Source organism: Chlamydotis macqueenii, chromosome 11, assembly GCF_036417535.1.
Source record: "Chlamydotis macqueenii isolate bChlMac1 chromosome 11, bChlMac1.mat, whole genome shotgun sequence".
NCBI lineage: Eukaryota > Metazoa > Chordata > Aves > Otidiformes > Otididae > Chlamydotis > Chlamydotis macqueenii.
In genome coordinates this window covers 14,634,306-14,652,101 of record NC_141566.1, presented here as the reverse complement: position 1 = coordinate 14,652,101, position 17,796 = coordinate 14,634,306, and the positions used below count along the sequence as shown (strand labels likewise).

The 17,796-nt window shown below is 47.2% G+C and overlaps 1 protein-coding gene across 1 annotated transcript in view; it reads left to right on the top strand.

Moving 5' to 3' along the window:
* The window catches only part of GPC4 (glypican 4), a 68,675-nt gene that overhangs the window by 11,666 nt on the left and 39,213 nt on the right, over positions 1-17,796 (top strand). The gene's annotated exons all lie outside the window — the stretch shown is intronic.

The following is a 17,796-nucleotide window of genomic DNA, read 5'->3' as shown; positions in this document are numbered from 1 at the left end:
GGCTTCAGTTACATTTTGATGTAGAGCTACTTTTCCTGTGCTTTTGTTAGAACCTGGAAATATGTATATTGCTATAAGAAATAGGTCATCTTTGACTCTGTGGTTTTCAGTGATACATACATTTTAGTATTCTGAGACATTAAGCAATTTCTTTTTGAGGAAAGAAGTTTTAGAAGAAGCAGCACACTTGGAAGTTAAATGGATTAAGTGAAATCCCTCAATTACAGGAGCTAGGGTCGGAAGACAAGTCAAGTGGTTTAGTAAAAGAGTTTCAAGTTAAATTTTAACCTTTCTCAAATCTTCTGCGAGCGGCTCGTGGTACAGCAAGACCTGCCTGGTGCCAGCCCAGCACGGGACCCTGGGGAGAGGGCTCTGACGTGGCCGTCGGCGGGGTGGGTGGGTTTGGAGCTGGTGGTTGTGCCTGTGGTTGTGCTTCTCGACCGGCAGAGAATGAAGAGAATTTCACTTTTTATTGGAAAAGGAAGGGATTGCGAAACACTTGTTTTGGAAAAAATGTCATTGCTTGAAAATAGCAGGAGAGCAAGAAGGAGGGCTGTCCATAAGCCTGTGGCAGTCTTGAAAATGTTTTTTTTTGTACCTGGGGCTGAGGTGAAGCTTCAGTGTTAGCTCAGACTTTTGTCCCAGGGTGTCCAGGCTGGAAGGCTACATATCCCCCATCCCTGCCTCTCTCTTTGGTGCTGAAGGATGGGAAACTTTGCCCTTTTTTTTTTCCTTGTTTTTTTTTTAAAAAAGGAACATCTTGACTGGTGGGCAGAAATGTGATGGCTGGCTGCACTGAAAGCACCTCAAACCTTGTTGTGGTCAGCACTTGGGCTCTCACGGGAGAGTTGCCGGCTCCGGTTCCCCTCCGTGTGCTCTTTGCCCATCCCTGTGTTTATCCTTTTGGCTGCGCCCAACTGCGTGGATTTGAACCAGCGTGGTTCACTGCTTTGCCATGGGTGCTTCTCTGGGTGTTTCTCGGTCTCTTTTATCGTGGTGGATCCACAGGACAGGTTCATCCCCACGGTGGGAAGCAGCTGTGCTCACAGCCTGTGTCTCGTGGGGCCGCGGTTCTCCACTGGAGACCCCATCCCACACAGGAACGCCACCGACGGCAGCCCCCGCGCTAGGGCCGTGTCTCAGCCCTGCTCACATTGCTGCACGTTGCCGGTGGGTCACCAAATGCCTCCCTGCTGTGGAGACTGCCCCTCGCTCCTTTTGGGCTTTTTTTAGCCGCAAACTTTTTATAGACTGTTTTGTGCTGATGAAGGGTGTCAGGACAGCACAGCAGCAGTGACAAGGAGAGTGGCAGCCCCTCTCTCTCCCTGGTAAATACATCCCATCCTTCTCATCAGCCGTCCCTTCCCTGGGGCTCGCAGTGTGCTGGGGGCTGTTTACCTTCCTGGCAGCGGATTTGGGATGGCACCGCCTGGGAGGTGGATGGCAAAGGTCCTGTTTACACTCCCTCCTCCCCCCAGGTTGCTCAGGGTCGTGCTTAAAAAAAACCAAAATAAGCTCCTTCAGTGCCTGCCAGTGGAGGCCTTGAAGCAGTTGTCCCCTGGTATAGTAAGGTGCTTTCAGCCAGGCCTGTTGTTTTTTCCCTTTGCACAAGCCCAGCTGCTATGCATGAGAGGGGATCAAAATTTGTGTCTGCAGGTGGAAAGTCCCTGAGATACCTGGGGCTGTGGTCTCCCAAACTTGCTTTTTCTAAAATACCTGAGAAAACATGACCCTGTGTTGGCTGGAGGGGAGAGGCCTTCCTGAATGGGTGTAGGGTCTGTTGCTGGTGCAGGACAGATCCAAACTTTGGGTCCCCTTCTGGGCTGGGAAAGGATTTCTGCAAACGTGGAGGAAAGGCCTGGGTGGCTCAGCTTGCGTGGGCATCCAACTATCGAACGTGTGGGATGGGCAGAACCCCCTCAGCTGTGGGGAAGGAGAGGCGCCATGTTCCTGTGCAGAGCAGTGCCGAGAAGGAATGTGCCCGCGCGGTGGAATGTGCTTGGCAGGGAAACCAAAAAGCTGGTCTGGTCTTCAAAGGCTGAAGTGGCCTCCTGTGCCCTCCTGCCCTCCCTGCGGGCAATTGTTCTCCGCAGCCGCATCCTTCATCTGGGACGCTGCGGGCGCTCCTGGGAGGGTTTTGCTCAAACAAACCTGGTGGCGCAGAAGCTGGCCTGCAAATTGTTGAAAAGATGTTGAGATTTATCTATGCTAGGAGGGGTGCCCGTGTGAACCTGCTGGCAGATAAGACCAGTGTTCACAGCTGCGCTGAGGATAATGGGGTAGATAGGATGTCCTGGACAGGGCGGGGGGGAGAAGGAGGAATTTTTAATTTTGTGATACCCTTATCTTAATCCTTTCTCCTTTCTCTCCCACCCTCTTTTGCACCTCTACCAGGGTAAGTTAAGTTGCTCAGCCTCGCCTTTTCCACAAATACTGGCTGGCTGCTGGTTCCGGACCCGGGGAATACATTGGGAGTCTGTTCCAGCTGCGGGATGAGTTTTCGGGCGTAGGTAGCATTTTGCTGGTTGAGCACAGTGTGCTGCTTGTGTGAGCTGAGCGGCTTCTGCAACAGATGCCCAGGCTGTTAAAAAAGTACGTTTGGTGGGAGTAGTAGGCAAAGGCTTAAAAGCACATTTTTCAGGTGAAAATCTTATTTACAAGCTCAGCTGTGGTCTTAGTTCAGAGGTGGCTTGTTTAAGGGGAGATAAAGCTGAGATGTGGGAGATGTAGGTGATGGTTCATCGGTGCTGTGGGGCTGCGCTCCCATCCCGGCCCTGCTGCTCCCAATAAATGTCCCTGGATGAGAGGCAGCAACCCTGAGATCAGGCTCTGCCGTGGTGGCATCTCCCAGCAGACGTCCTGCCTGCTGTGCCTGGGGTAGGACAGAGCTGGGCTTGGTGCCTGCTGCTTCTCCGAGGCCTGGAAGGGGTTCTGCTCCCCTTTTTTTCAGAGGAGCTAAACCTGGGGCTGTGCCACGTGCTGGAGGGCAGATTTCCACGAGCAGTTTCTCTCTTCCTTCCCTGGCTCTTAGCTGTGCACAGTGGCCCAATTTCAGGGGCGTTTCAAAGGTCTTGGGAAAGTTGCACCTTGGGGTTTTTTGGCACTGGACTTCCCCTGTCTCCTGTTGTGCCGCTTGTTTGCCTTTCTCCACGTGGTGCTTCAGACTCGGCCGTGTGCGTTTTTGGAGGTTTCTCTTATTTACATGAACAGTTCTCGGAAAGTTCAGCTGAAAAGCAACTTTTCTTCCTGGGAACAGCCAGGAACCACTTGTGTGTGATCTTTGTGTATAAAGTTGCCCTTCTCTGCTTATAAACAGTGGCCCTAGGATGGATGTGCAGTGAATCTGTTTAGATTTAGATTTGACCCACCTCCTTGTTTTTGGTGTTCTCATCTCCTTTGAGGAACGTTTTCTTTCCTGCTTTTTGCAATAACATGTGGTGTGAGGTTTTTAACCTTTAAAATTGGAAAGTCATGTCAAACTGTGTGTGGATAGCAGCCTATGATTTTTTAAAATGTTTTCTCTTCCTGCACAATGTTGTATACACAGATTGCTTATTAATTTCCTGTGCAGCCTTTCTTCTGGTGGCCTGACAAGCCAGGACCTGAGAGCCCCAGAGAGCCCCTGGTAGCTCTGACCCTGGGAGGGGGTGCGCTGGGAAGCACATGCACATGCCTTGGTTCTCCAGGAAGAGCTGCTGCCAGATCAAGCTCTGCTGGCCATCCCTCCCAGAGCCCTTCATCTGGGCTTGATTCCCCAACCCTGGTTTGCATCAGCTAATTATTTTTGAAATCTCTTTAATTGGTGCCTCTCTCTGGTCCGGCTGAAACTGGGAGATTGTTTCTACGGTCATGAGCAGAGGGAAGACATGGGGCAGAGCATCATCACCCGTGGCCTTCCTTCCCGGGGAGATAGGTTGGAGCAAGGGGCTGAAGGCATCACTGGAGTCACTGATGAAGCAAGAAAAGCCTTCGTTTGCTTTTGTGGGCAGGGCTGAAAAATGCAGCATGCATCAAACTTGCTGCTTTCCTGGGGTTTTGTAGTGTACAGCTATGTAGTGTGGGTTCCTGCAGATAAACTCCATAGTGTGTTGTGGCTGTGATGCTCTGGAGAAGCATCTCTGGGTTGATTCCTCCAGGCTCCTGTTCTGGAAAGCTGCCTTGCTATGGGAGCTTCCTGGCTGAAACATGGGGCCTAAAACTGGAGCAGGCTGTACGTCTGGCTTGCTGTGGAAAGGGCTTTGCCTGTGTCCAGGCTGGGGTCATTCTGCACTGAGCTAAACTGGGAGGACAACTGGCGAGCTGCGAGCATGGACTGGTGTGAGTGCTCTGCCTTCCCTTCGGTGCCAAAATGGTCTCAGTGTTGCTATGAAAATGTCTTGTGGAAAACTTTCCGCTTGCAACTGAAGTCTCATTTATGTCTGCCCAGGACTTGCTCTTGGACTGAATTTTATTTTCTAAGTAAATGAGACTTTTTGGCCCTTGAGGCGGGGGCTCCACCAGCTCGCAGCGCACCCGCCCTCGGGCAGTGGGTGACCGGGAGCCAGCGTGGGTTTCTGGCAGAGGGGACAGTTTGTTCAGCAGAAGTGGGTAGGGCTGAGAGGGCGGTGAATAGCATAGCTCTCCTGAACTGTCTTAGTTTGTGGGCCCCCTAAAAATTAATTTCTAGGGGTGCCACAGATCCCTGCATTGCCAGCTTCAGACCACGGCCTATGTGTGTGCTTCCCCAGGCCCCTCTAGTCGCCCCTGGGGCGCAGACCACAAATCAAATATGAAATGCTTTGTAAGATCCAAACTGTCATGATTTAAAAAAAAAAAAAAAGAGCCTGGATGCAAAATGCATTTGGAAATCTGGCCTTTTATGTATCTTTTTTCAGAGTCTCTTAACCTGCTCTAAATTCTTATGTTATCTGCACTGTTACTGTATTTGGCAAGCTCTGCGGGCAGGGGAAGGGCTTATTAATGTGGGTTTTTCCATAGATAAATGCGGTTGTGAAGTAATATTGACACATGGAAATGTTGGTGGATGCTTAGAGAAGGATCAGCTGCTTTGTGATAGCTCTGTGCCAGTCCCTGCCTTTGCATATCTTTACGAAACTGTTATAGCAAAGCATGTTGTTAAAAAGAAAAAAAATAAATCCCACACATCTCTGTTTTAAAAAGAAAAAAGGTAAACCCCAAAACACACACACACCCCCCTCTCCTTAGTAAAAGTTTTGCGCACATCGGAAACAAAGGCATCAGCATTTGCTTGTCAGAGCTAATAAAGTTTTCTTGGATCTTAATTTTTCTGCTTGATTTCACAAAGTAATTGAAACTTCCTTTTTGCTGCAAGCTCTTTTTTTTTTTTTTTTTTTTTTCTTTAATATTCTTAAAAGAACATCTTTTGGTCAGTGAGTTGATGGAATTTTGCTCAGAAGGCAGGCATGGTTCGAGCGCACCGAGCAACCGGTCAGTGGAAGCTTATGGACAAATTTACCTATGTCTGCAAGTCATTCCTCCAAACTGAAAACCACATAGACCTTGAACCTTGGTTTTATAGGAGCTTTTGAGCATGTAAGTGAAGTTTTTGTAATCACAGTGATCTGATAAAACCTTAAAAAACAGGGTTCTCATAAAGAAAATAGTAGTTTCACTCGAGGTGATAAAACACACATCTGGCGAGCTTTGCTGGCTACCTCCTCATGACCTGTGAAACAGCAAACAGTCCCCACTCCAGAGGAGAGGACGCCGAACTGCTGCTGCTGTACCCTTGCCGTGGGGGAGGCACACCAGAAAAAGTTCATTTAAGAGCAAAACCAGCAGCTTTTGAAGAAGGAGAATCCTCCAGCTCGTATTTGCAATTGCATGACTATGGTGTCTTGCTGCCTGCCTCCCGGCCGGCGCGGCACAGGGAATTTTAGAGGTTAGGATAAGGAGGGGCCCCGAGTAATTGAAAGCAAACAAACAGCGAAGACAAAAAAAGAAACATAAAACGGCAACCCCAAAGCCACAAATAGAAAACAGACTTTCCAGATTGATTAGTTCAAATTTGTTTATTTGAAGTCCCAAAAGTTCGCATTGTCGCTCTTTCGAGGTGTCTCTCGAATTTGGCAATATGTTCACCATGTGTTTTCAGACCAGCTTTTCACAAGAAAGATCCTGGTTTTTGGTGTGTTGGTGTTGCCTTAAACTTTAAATTGAAAGGAGGGTGGCAGGCTCCAGAGACTAATTTGTAGTCTTGACATGCAGGTGCTGCTCTTGAGAGAGTTACACTCTCTGAACTTTTGTTTGATGGAGGGTTTTCCTTGGATGTCTTAAAAGAGCACTGAGCGTTAAGACACATTACCAATCACTTTTTTTTTTTCCATGTCCCTGCTGGAGACAGGTTTAGGAATACTCATGCTCTCACTGGCTTTGGGAATCAGTGAAGACCTGATCAGGTCTGGTTTTACTTTTGGTTTTCAGGGTGTTTTGGACTGAAAGGTGCTTCCTACCTTCAGTAACAGATCAGAAGTGCAGATTTGGCATAAACACCCCCAGGGCCCCAGACAGAGGAATTACGGCTCCAGCCTATTAACTGCTGGCCATTAATGAGTCAGGTCTAAATGCCTTGATTGTGCCTGAGGTTTCTAAGCTGAATCCTTTGCATAATATTAGCATGGCAAGAATGCCTCCCAAGGACAAGCAGTAACTTCCCAGCATTTTTGCCGTGCCTCTCCAGGAAGGAGTAAGTACATTTTGGATTGTGCTGATACCATCTCGTGCCTTGGTGCTATCAAAGCGAGTGGAAGCTCCCCGCTGCTCCAGCAGCCCAGCTCTGATGTTCTTTCACATCCAGGCACGTTGTTTATCTTTAACCAAAAGCTTGGATAAACTTCCAAAATAAATGAATGTAGTAGTCCAACTCAGTCTGCTTTGGCAGAGGTTTTGTGGAGTGACTCAAACGTTACAAATACGAAAGTAGCCAGACTTCAAACGATGCTTTTGGACAAATTTTTCATAGTTGTTTCCTAAAGCAGCAAAGGGGAACCTTTCCTTGAAGAAAACAATTTTTTTTTCTATTTAACCTCCCCTCCCCCTTTCTCTTTTCATCTGCACCCTTCGTTCACGTCTGCCTTCCTGATTAAGAACTAATCAGTGAAGATAGATTAGTCCGGGAGCATTGCAGCCCTTGGGATGGGTGCAGCTTTGCCGGGTCAGGAGCTGGGAGGCACCGCGGGGTCACCGTCACAGCCGAGGCTGGCTGAGCTGCACTCGAGTGCACGGAGGAATGCAGTAACAGGATTTAAAGGAAACGTACAGAACTAACGAGGATTAAGGCTAATTGTCCTATGAGGGGCAGCAGGATGTGGCCATGCGGGAAGCAACTCTGTTCTGTAAGGGGAAGGTCTGGTAGTTAGAGTCTGTTCGTCGAGGACTTGGGTTGGTTTGGGTTGGTTAGGTTGCTGTATGGAGAAATGGAAAATAGAGGATTGAAAAGGAAAAAAAAAAATTTAAAAAACCCAAAACAAACAAAAACATTGAGTTCTTCCTTAAAGACTTGAAGGCTGTTGGAGCAAATATTTCTGCAGTTGGTGGGGAAGCATCCTACAGATGAATGATTCTCACCATGCCTGGGCTCTGTTTTTGCTGGCGTTGCACAGCTGTCGCTTTGTGCAGGGAGCTGACATCCCCCAACTGTTGAACGTTCATCCCGGGGCTGAGCTCAGGCTGGTAGGTGGCCTCTTACTGAAGGACTCTGCGTGCCAGTGAGTTTGTTTTGAGAAATGGCATGATGCTGTCAGAAGTGTTTTGGGGACCTTGCCTCCTCTCCTAGGTCAGGCTGGTTGCTTGAGTCTTGTAGAGAGGCCACAAGTATCCCTCAACTTGAATAAGGGGGGATTTGGGGAGCAAAGGGCCTCAGGGTTGATCCTCAGCAAGCCAAAGTGGCAGCTGACCATGCATCAAGCGGGACCTGAGGGAGATGGGTGGCCAGACTTTCTGAAAGAGTGAATCACACTATATTTCTGTGCTCTGGGGCAGATTTGTCCCTGCCTGGAAGAAAGCGAAGTTTCCATGTGGCCCAGCCAGAGGACGGAGGGACGATACCCTTTGGTGCTGCAAGTACCAGGAGGACCCTCTGGGCTGGCAGCAGCCCACCGAGGGCAAATGGGGTATGGGCATGACTCCAGGCAGTGATGTTGTACTGCCGGGTGGAAACTGATGTCTTCCAAAGCAGGCCTGGCAAACCCCTCATTATTTGCCTTGGTGTCGAGGGAGGGGAATGGGTAGGGGCCATGGGATCTGCTGGGCAGCATGCGTCCGTGGCTCTCGGCAGATGTGGGTAGGCAACCTGCCCGAGTGAACTTGTTTCCTTGGCCCTCAGGTTTTAGCCATTCTTGCTAGACGGAGTCCAGAGCTCAGTTTTCTGTCTAGTGAGGTGCCTTTGGGGACGATGGGGGTCTGCAGAGGCAGGGGAGGGTGCCTGATTTCCTGACATGAGCTGACTGTTAGATTATGGCTGGACTTTGCTACACCCGAACCCTCACAGCTTTTCATCTTTTTGTTTATACTTTCAGTTACCAGAAGTCATAACTCCTGCCCCAGAAAACCCCCAAGCAAGCGATACTCTTGCAGATTGAGAAGATAAGAGTGTTTCTCCTCGGTGGAGAGCTCTGGCTCACTTTTGTTCCCCTAGCAAGCGGGATTCCTGGGGGTGGGTGGCACTGGGTGCTGCGGCGCTGGTGACCAGTGGCACGTGGGGCAGCAGGAGGAAGGAGATAAGGAGTCGGTGCTCTGGTCCAAAGTTCAGGCTGCCTTCACAGAGTGGGAGGTGACCCCTGCCATCAGCAGTTGTGTGGAGCAAGGGGCTTGTGAGGGTTTCACTATCAAAGCAAGGGGAGCAAAAGTAGACCTCCTGCCTGGGTCACCTAGGACTTTTGGATAGCCCTGGTGGGTCCTGGGTCTCTGCTGAGCCCCTACACACTGCTCGCTGTCCTCCCTGCCCAAAGCCACCCAAGGCAGGGTGAAGGAGTGTGTCTTTACAGATGAAAAACATCGCTCTGCTACTTTGCAGATACTTGCGTATTTATTTGTATGCTGCTCTTCAATATAGCTGTTTGCAGCTTAGGGTTGTGTGTGGGGTTTTTTCTTTTTTTTTTTTCCTCCCTTTTCCTTCCCTTCTGTGTAAAGTTTGTCTCAGACTTGCAGCAGATTCCACAGTGCTTATTTTGGATCCTGAAATAGAGAATTAATCTCTCTGGAAGTTAATTAGCATCTCTCTTGTGTTCCAATTTATAGATCAGATTATTGTTTGTATAAAGCAAGCCCAGGATATTTTTTAAATTTTATTTTAAGGCAAAAACAGGAAATTGTGGCTATATTTCACAAGCTTTGTTTCTTTTTTAAGGAATTGAAAACATATTTAGGTTTTGGGGCTTTTAAAAAAATTTTTGCTTGGGTCATACCTGGCAGTTCACATGCCGTTAGTACCTTTGTTCCTGTTGGTGCGCTTTTAACATGAGGAAGTGGTAGCTCCACTTTGTGGCATGGTGTATGCTTTTTTTTTGCTTTTTCAAGCAGGAAAATTTCACTTCTGTCAAGCCCTTGCGTAGCTGCCGACATCGGAAAGGTGGGATGCTTGGAGGGGTTGGCACCAGTGCCTTGGGACTGTGGTCCTTGCCTTAAAATGTGCTGGTGCCACCCTTTGGGAGAGCTGTGGCTTTTCATGAACACCTTATTTTCAGGTTTTTTTTTGTCATTTGTTTGGGTTTTTTCTCCAATAAAGCGTGATCCTCAGAATCAGTAGGGCTGTACGACCTCAAAACGTTGCTGAAGCTTTCGAGGGTCGTCTGCTGCCAAATCTGGGACTCGCCAGCCGATGACTGGTCTGCTGGCACAAATAGGTGAGCATCTCACAAGAAACTACTGTGCGGCTCTGAAACATGTTTTTGTGCATTGATGCTGGAATCGGTATGTTTGAAAAGGAAAAAAAAAAAATACTGGAAAAGTGGTTGCCAGCGGTGTACTCCTGTTTCTCCTGCTTGCCCATGTGTGGTGCCGTCCTGCGCCGGCAAGCGTCCTGGGAGGTGCCTGCCAGAGGGTCTGGGGAGCGCAGGGGGAGAGGGACCAAAAGAGGAAGGGGAAAATATTGTTAAGAAGGAAAGATATTCCAATTGAAATGACAGTGTTAGTAGCAGAATCAGTTTTGGTTAAAAGCTACTTTTTTGGCAAATAGCCCAAAGCTTTCTGGAAAAAAACAAAACAAAACAAAAAAGCAGTTTTTTTCAGCTTTGTTTTGCCTTCTTAATGGGGAATTTGAGGAAAAAAATGAGAAGTCTCACAAAGAAAGTAACTGTCTCCCAGCCAGGTCTCTTCTATTTACTGTTTTTTTTTATCTTTACTTTTATTTTTATCTTTACATATACCCAGAATTACTGACCGCAAGTGCTGGGCTTTCTAGCTGTTCTTTGGTAGCTGATGGAGGGACAGGGACACGGACACTACTGGTCTCAGCTGTTCCAGAGATGGGTCTCTTGTTCACCTTGTGTATCCGTCCTCTTCACTAGAGAAGTGGAAAAAACGAAAAATAATTTTCAGCATAACACGTTATGAAAACCGTTTCATGCCTGAAGAATTTGGTGATAATAAAGAGAATTTGCATTTCCTAAGTTTTCATTCAGTGATGTCAAATAGGGTTTTTTTTGTTTTGTTTTTTATTTAGAAAAGAACTCTTGGTTCTCATTGAAGGTTTCTGTCTTAGCTAGAGCCAGGGAGAATCCTCTAGTTAACTAGAGCTATTTTACTCTGCAGGTTTGTTTAAATAATAAATTTAATTATGTAGTGTTCTTTTTTGTTTTTTCTTGCCTTATTTGTATATTCAGGTCTTTGTGTGGTTTCTGTCTTTTGATGTTTGCAGAAATGCATTATCTTCATCTGTCTGGTTTGTGTTTGGTGTGCCACTAATTGACTCAATATCCTGTTTGTTGGAATGAAAGCACGCTCTATCATGGCTTATTTTTCCAGGGTGTAAAACCTCGCAGTATTTGGGCCACCCTGTTGAGAAGGAAATTGTTGGTTGTGCTGTGGAAATGAAGCAGCGATGGTGTTTTTCCTCAGGTGAGCAGGGTTTTAACTTTAAATGAACTCTTAAAACCCCTGCTGAAGGGGAGATCCTGCATCCTCCTCATCTGGACATCGCCTGCAAAGGGCGCAGTCGTGGGCTGTAGAGACTTTTTGGGTTTGGTCCTTGGGGACCTCCACCTGAACCTCTCCATTGCCCCAAGCTCAAAACAGGAGAGCCAGGCAGGAGGGGACCATGTTTGACTGGTGATGCTTCTCTGAGGCGCTGCAGAAAGTGGAGGCAGGTCTTTGTCTCTTGTTCAAGGCTGAAGAGCTGCGTTAGGAGCATGGGAAGGCCTCTCCTGGTTTGCCCTCACCTGGGAGTGATGTCCCAAAATCACTCCAGTTGGCCTCAACAGGCAGCATTTGCCTGGACTCGGTCCTTCAGGGACCTGGCTCTGTCGTCAGCTGGAAGACAAGCTTTGTTGTAGAAATTTGGATTTGGGTGGGTGGAAGGCAAGAGTTCTCTTTGTGTCCTAAGTTGCTCTTTCCAGTAAAAAATTAAGGTTCCTAATGCACATTTGGCTTAATGTACACACGCGGATATAAATCTCTCTTGTTCTCTTCGGTCCCTGACCCTCTTGGCAGTAAATTTGGGAACCCAAAGCTGTCAACAAAGCGAAATGGAAAAATAGAAGCCAGACAGACCTCGGTTGTGTACGATATTTTAAGTAACTGTAGGTACGTGCTATGGAAATAATTAGGATTATTTGTTGTGTTGAAGGGAGGTATGCCACTGAGGTATTGTGCGCGCTGGCGTTCCTCGCGCCTGCAAGATGGATTAGCAGCTGAGTTAACAGATGCAGTAAAGCTCAACTGAAAATAGCTCACTGTTGTGAAGCATAGGTGAAAGGGCTTTGGTTTAGGTATCAAAGAGTGTATTTTGACTGCTTGACAAGTTTGCAAAAAAAAAAAAAATCATTTCAATATTATAAGCTTTCTCAGTGAGTCTGGGGAATTTTTCTGTGCCATAAGAGTAATCAGCAAAAAACTGAAACGCACATTGATTAATAACTAAGTGGAAGCACAGGGGAAACAAGTGGCTTTAACATTAATAAGGCAAATAAACCATTTATATAAAACGGTTGCTAATTGAGTGGGATGTTAAATATACTGCGCACTGGCACGTGCTGCCAAATTGAGGTACTTCCAGCTTTGGGAGCTGACTGCACTTGTGGATGTCTTCTGGATGAAAAAAATCATGGGTGGTTGGGGAAAAAGAGGGTGCGGGTGGGGACGAGCACCCATGGTGGCTGAATCCAGGACTAGGGCTTCAGTGGCTGTGGAGGGGCTGGAGGGGGGCTCCCATGCCCGGCTGGAGGGTGATGCTGGCTGCAGACCTCAATGGCAAGGACCTGGGGTTGGGTATGTGGGGTGCTCTCTGTCTTTTGGTGCTTTTTATGTTGAGATACCAATGGGAATTGCAAATGTTTTGAGGAGGGAAGAAAGGAAAACTGACTCTTCTTGCTTGATGGTGGCCTTGAGGATGGGAAATAATTTGTATTGGAAATGGGTTATGTTATTTTGTGTCTGATGGTGATAGATGTAGGGTGGATGCTGCACAAAGCACTTCTCCTGGAAGCGTGTAGTTGAAATAGTCGTTCAGGCTGGAAATAGTACCATGCACTCGAGAGCATCGAGGCAGGTATGGCTCCGAATGTCCCAGCCCAGTTTGACCCACTCTGACCAGAGGGTACCAGCACTGCTGCATCGCTTGCAGGATGTGAGCTTAGAAAAAAATAATGCTGCTGCCCTTTGTGGATGCATCACCTCCGTTAGCAGGACCTCAGCGATGTTTTACATATCTTCCTTCCTGGCACGCGACCGTCTCTGCAGGAGTATTCTCTCCAGTAAGATAAACAAGTCCCACAGCAGCACCACTTTAAAGCAAGCAGAGAAGGCTGACTACCTGGTGAAAAAGAAGTACTCTGATAAGAGCCATCAACTAAAAATTCAAGTCTGCTGCTTATGCCAAGCAAAAGCATGCCTCCGAGCAGCGTGCATGTGCGACAGCCTGGGAGGAGGCAGTATGGTCACTTTTTTGCTTTTCTTTGGTGTTTGCAGCTTAGTGTCATCTTGCCTGGAAATATTTATATGCCGAGACACTGCCTGCATTTCTGTAGTGCTCTTCATTAGCAAATACCTAAAAGCAGCGTAAGCAGTGGTTCGGGTGGCTGAGCCTCTCCTTGGGGCGCAGGGACAGCTGTGGCTGTGGGACGTGTGGTTGTGCCCATAGCCCGCAGGGGTTACGGCAGCACCGTTGCAGGTGGATGAGAGCTCATGGGCCGTTCCTGGGGGTGCTGAGCATCCCCAGTTCATTTCGTAGCCAGGAAAAGTGGGCAAGTCTCTGTATTTTGAGTACAATTAAAGGTGATCGGATTGGGCGGGTGGCTCGGTAGCCCTGTCTGTCTCAATGACTGTGTCGGAGTCGATCACAACCTCATGCTTTTCTTTCTTCTTCTCACCCCTTGTTAACGTGGGGCCGGAGCAGCGGAGCTGTGTTCAGGGGTGATGCTAGTGTTTCTTGTCATCTTTGTTGGGGGTTTTGTAAAGCCTCAGTAGCGTGTCAATTATATATGATGGGTGGAAGCCTAATATTCTGTGATAATTAGAAGGCAAGTCTAGTGTGAAATCGGATTAGAGCCTGGCATTACAGTCCGGGATTCCTTTGGTAGTTGGCTCAGAGGAAGTCATAAAACTCCTTTAAAAGATGACACAAGCCAATGTGTGCTGGAGGGAGGAGGCAGAGCGCAAGGCTGAAATGGTGGCCCCACTTGCCGGTCCCCCAGCAGTGTTTGCCTCCCGCTCCTCCACCAGCCCAGCTTGCCCCAGCCTGTTTTCTCACGTGAGAGCAAAGTCCAACAGCAACATCTCGGACCATAAACTGTTTTTGGCTTGTTTACTGAACTGCAATGAAGGGCTAGTCTGTGTACAGGAGTGTTTTAAAGAAATAAACCCCACTGCCTTCCAGTGAACCGCTCCTGACAGTTTAGCTAGTTTTGCAGCTGGGTATACTTAAACTATGAACTTGGTCAAGGTGAGGAGAAGCAGGCTGGGAAGGCATGTCAGACGTCCAGAAACAGCATTTTGAAAAGGTCTTGGGTAATTGTTCAGTGAAGGGAACTACTTTTCAAGATCTGAAGCCCCTGAGTTTGTATTGCACGCTTACTCATTCGAGGAAAACTTGTTTTCCAGCACATTGCAAAACAGTGACTTGGTTTGGAAGAAACTCCATGTACCTGGAGTGTGCTGAATGTGGTGTTTCTGTAACAGCTCAAATCATAAGTTTGCAAGATTACCTTTCTGAGGATGTTTCCTTGGATGTACAGATGATAACATCGTGTACCATTGCATTTTTATCTTTAAAACACCCGCTCTGTTCCCCAGAGGTGTGCTGTTAACTAGCCAAGGAGCAAGCTGCTTTTGTAATTTTAGTCCATTATCCTCTCTCTGTATTCATAGGTAATGTAAAATAGAGAAAAAGTCTTGCTGCAACAGGCCATGGGAAAGGTCTGCTGCAAATCCATGACAAGTTGCAGTGATGGCGTGCATATGTGGTAGATACTTGGAGTCGTTCTCTGCTACTTAAGCTCTTTTTGCCATGCAGCCTCCAACGTGATGACTGCACACCCTGCCAAACAATTCAATAAAAAGCCGAACTTGAAAGGAAGCTGTGGCAGAGTTGTATTTTTGCTGTGCTCACATGGTGATAAATTACAAAAGCTGCCGAGTCTTTAACACTCAACAGTAGATGAAGATGCCTTGTATGGGCATTGTTTGATGAGTTTTAACTTGGGAAATAATTATTGCCGAATGTGTCCTTGACAGTGCGCGCACACCATGAGTGTTCTTTACATAATACACATAAACATTAGTTCTCTGTTTAAGTGGGCCTGAATACTCAAATTTTTCACTCCTTTTCCGTAAAGCAGTTCACTGCTAGCTGGAAAAACGAAGAGTGTTGTCTTTGGTCTTGGCTCTAGGTCAGTGTTTTCAGTGTGCACAACTGGTCCATGGTCACGTGGACCACTGGCAGCGGCTGCTTTCTAGGCCACACCGTTATCGTTCTCTTGCACACTGTGGTTGTAGCACTGCTCTGTATTGAAGCTGTTACCTGATGGTGGCATGCTTTGGGATCCGTCCATGGAGGTATAAGTGGTTCCCAGCACTGCAGCTGCTCACCGAAAGGGCATCCATCACCCCGGCCAATGATGGGACGCTGGGATGTTGGGTGGCTCTCCCTGCAAGCTCGGGTGTGGATTGAGTCCTGTGGATGGATGCTGAACGGATCAGCTCTGCCAGCTGATTTAAAACAAAGGCTAGGTGTGAGATTTCTCGCAAACCGTATCAGTGCGTGTTGCTTTGCTCTAGCGAGGATCTGTTCTCAGGGGCTTGGAGATGCTAAGGACAACGGGGGCCTCAGTGAGAAAACGGGGGCCTCAGTGTTTTCCAGTGACTTTCCACTGGTATCTCCCACTGTGGCATAGGAAAACTGCAGGAAAAGCAGCTCACAACCCTAAACTTTCTGTTTTTTAACACTGGGTAACATAGTGCATCCTCCTACGATTAGCACTGAGTAGCCGGAGCTCCTCTGCTCCAGACAGAGCTAATTCTTGATCACAAGCCAAGACCACATAGTGCTGACATGACTGAGAAATATCTTCCATAATTAGATTGCTTGGTCATTCATTTTTGAATGTCTGCGTCGCGTTTGGGAGCGTAATTTCTTAATGATTAACCAAATAGGATCTGTGCAAGCTTGAGTTACTGTCAGTACTGTTCACCTTGCTCGGCTTTGCACGTGTGTCCTGGGGAGGCACTGTGCAAATTTGGGACGGGGGGGGGGATAAAAGAAAAATGACTTTGCTTTGTAGCATTAGCTCTTGATCTAACACTCGGAAATGTCAACCACTGTGACATAACAGAAAAAGGCCTTGTAAAATAGGAGAGATGGTGACTTTAGCTTAATAGTGTGAATAGATATAAAACTGTTAATTGTATTTGTGAAATATATTGAGCTTTTTATTTTTTTATCAATAAATACATTGGAGTAGTTGTTAGAAGTTGTTTTAGGGGTCTCAGGACATCTGTGGACATCTTCAGAAGTGTCTGCAAAGTGTAACTAGGAGAAGAAATCCCACTGTCGGTATGTTTGAATTCACCGAGTAGGGCAGAGGCTTGCCTCTCAAACACAAAAGAATGGCAGGTATGTAAGCCATAACCGCCAAAGGCAGGCGTGCATCATGGAAATGGTGCTGAACTCATGACGTGCGCTTCAGGTTAAGTATTTCCGACATACTCCCCCTTCATAAGGAATTTAGGAAAAAAAAAAAAACAACTGAGTCAAGACTTCTGAAATTAAATTAATTTGACACCTTGAAACGAGCCTTCACTGTAGCTGTAATTATTGCTTGGCTACTGTTTATTTGTTTCCCGTTGTGTCAAAGAGCCTTAGTCCTGTACTGGACCAGAGCAAAGAGATTCAAAGTGAATGAAGTGCTGGAGCTTGGGCAGTTTTTTTTTTTTTTTAATGCTCACTGGTAAGGCAGACTCATGGAGGATTTCATGGGCAGGATCTGAAAATCCTGGGTGCACCTCTTCCTCTCTTTTAAATGACTTTCAAGCTAAATGGAGCTTCATCACTTGGTGCTGCACCCCTTAATGCCGTGTATTTGCTGCTGAAGGTGCCCTTCTCAGATGGGAAGAAACTGTGTCTGCGAAAGACAAATGTCTGTAAGGAGACGGTGAGATTTTTCTGTGTTTTCTGAAGGCCGTGCCTAAGCAGTGCTGCTTCCCATAACAGACTTTGAGCTTTCTGTAATTCAAGAACAGCGGATGGTCTTGTGCAATAAATTAGCTGTGGCAGAATTATCTGTTGGTCAAGGTCTCTCTGTAATGCCAGGGAAAACAAACAAACCCTGCAGCACAAAAGGAAAATAGATTTAGGAGGAGAGGTTCTTAAGAATTAGAGAGAGAGGGATATATATATAAATAGTTATATCTTGTTTTAAAATGGTCCTTAAGGGAGAGATACCAACATTTCTGGGCTAGAAAGTCGTGCGAAGTGATGCAGAGGTTCAACAGCTGGGACAATTACGTTGTTACAAGATCTTGCATGAGGTGGGCAGAGAAGCAACCACTTATGTTGGGCATGGGCAGGCTTTGTTTTGCACCATGCAAAAATGGCTTTTGTTTCTCTAAACGTATTTTCGATGCTCTAGCAGGTAGGGTGGCTCTTCAGTAAGTGCGTGGTTCATGGCCTGTCGTGAAGAGGTTATTTTCTGTGCAGGGGGCTGACGAGTCCTTTGCAGCTCTCGCCATGAGTCTGCGGACCTTGATGACGGTTGGAGGTTGTTGGTGGCATCCAGGGTGTGAGCAGGTAGGGAAGAGCCTTTGCTTTTCCATCTACTTCCTCGGGCTTGAAGGATAAGGTTTAGCAACAAGGTGTGAAATGGGAGAGGAGGCAGCAGCTTACATGTAGGCTGTGTCTTTTAAAACACCATCTGACTTGGAAGGATGAGTTTCTCATCTTGACTGCTTGTTTTGATTGTATCTTCAGTGTTGACGAAGAATTGCACAGTTTGCCCAAGTTTGAACCACTTTAGCATCAGCCTGCCTGCCTGTGGTGGTGCTGGGTTGTGGGACCTGTCAGAGAAGCTGGAGCTGAGGATTACTATGCAAAGGGTTTGTCTTGGTCCCCAAAACTTGACAGCAACG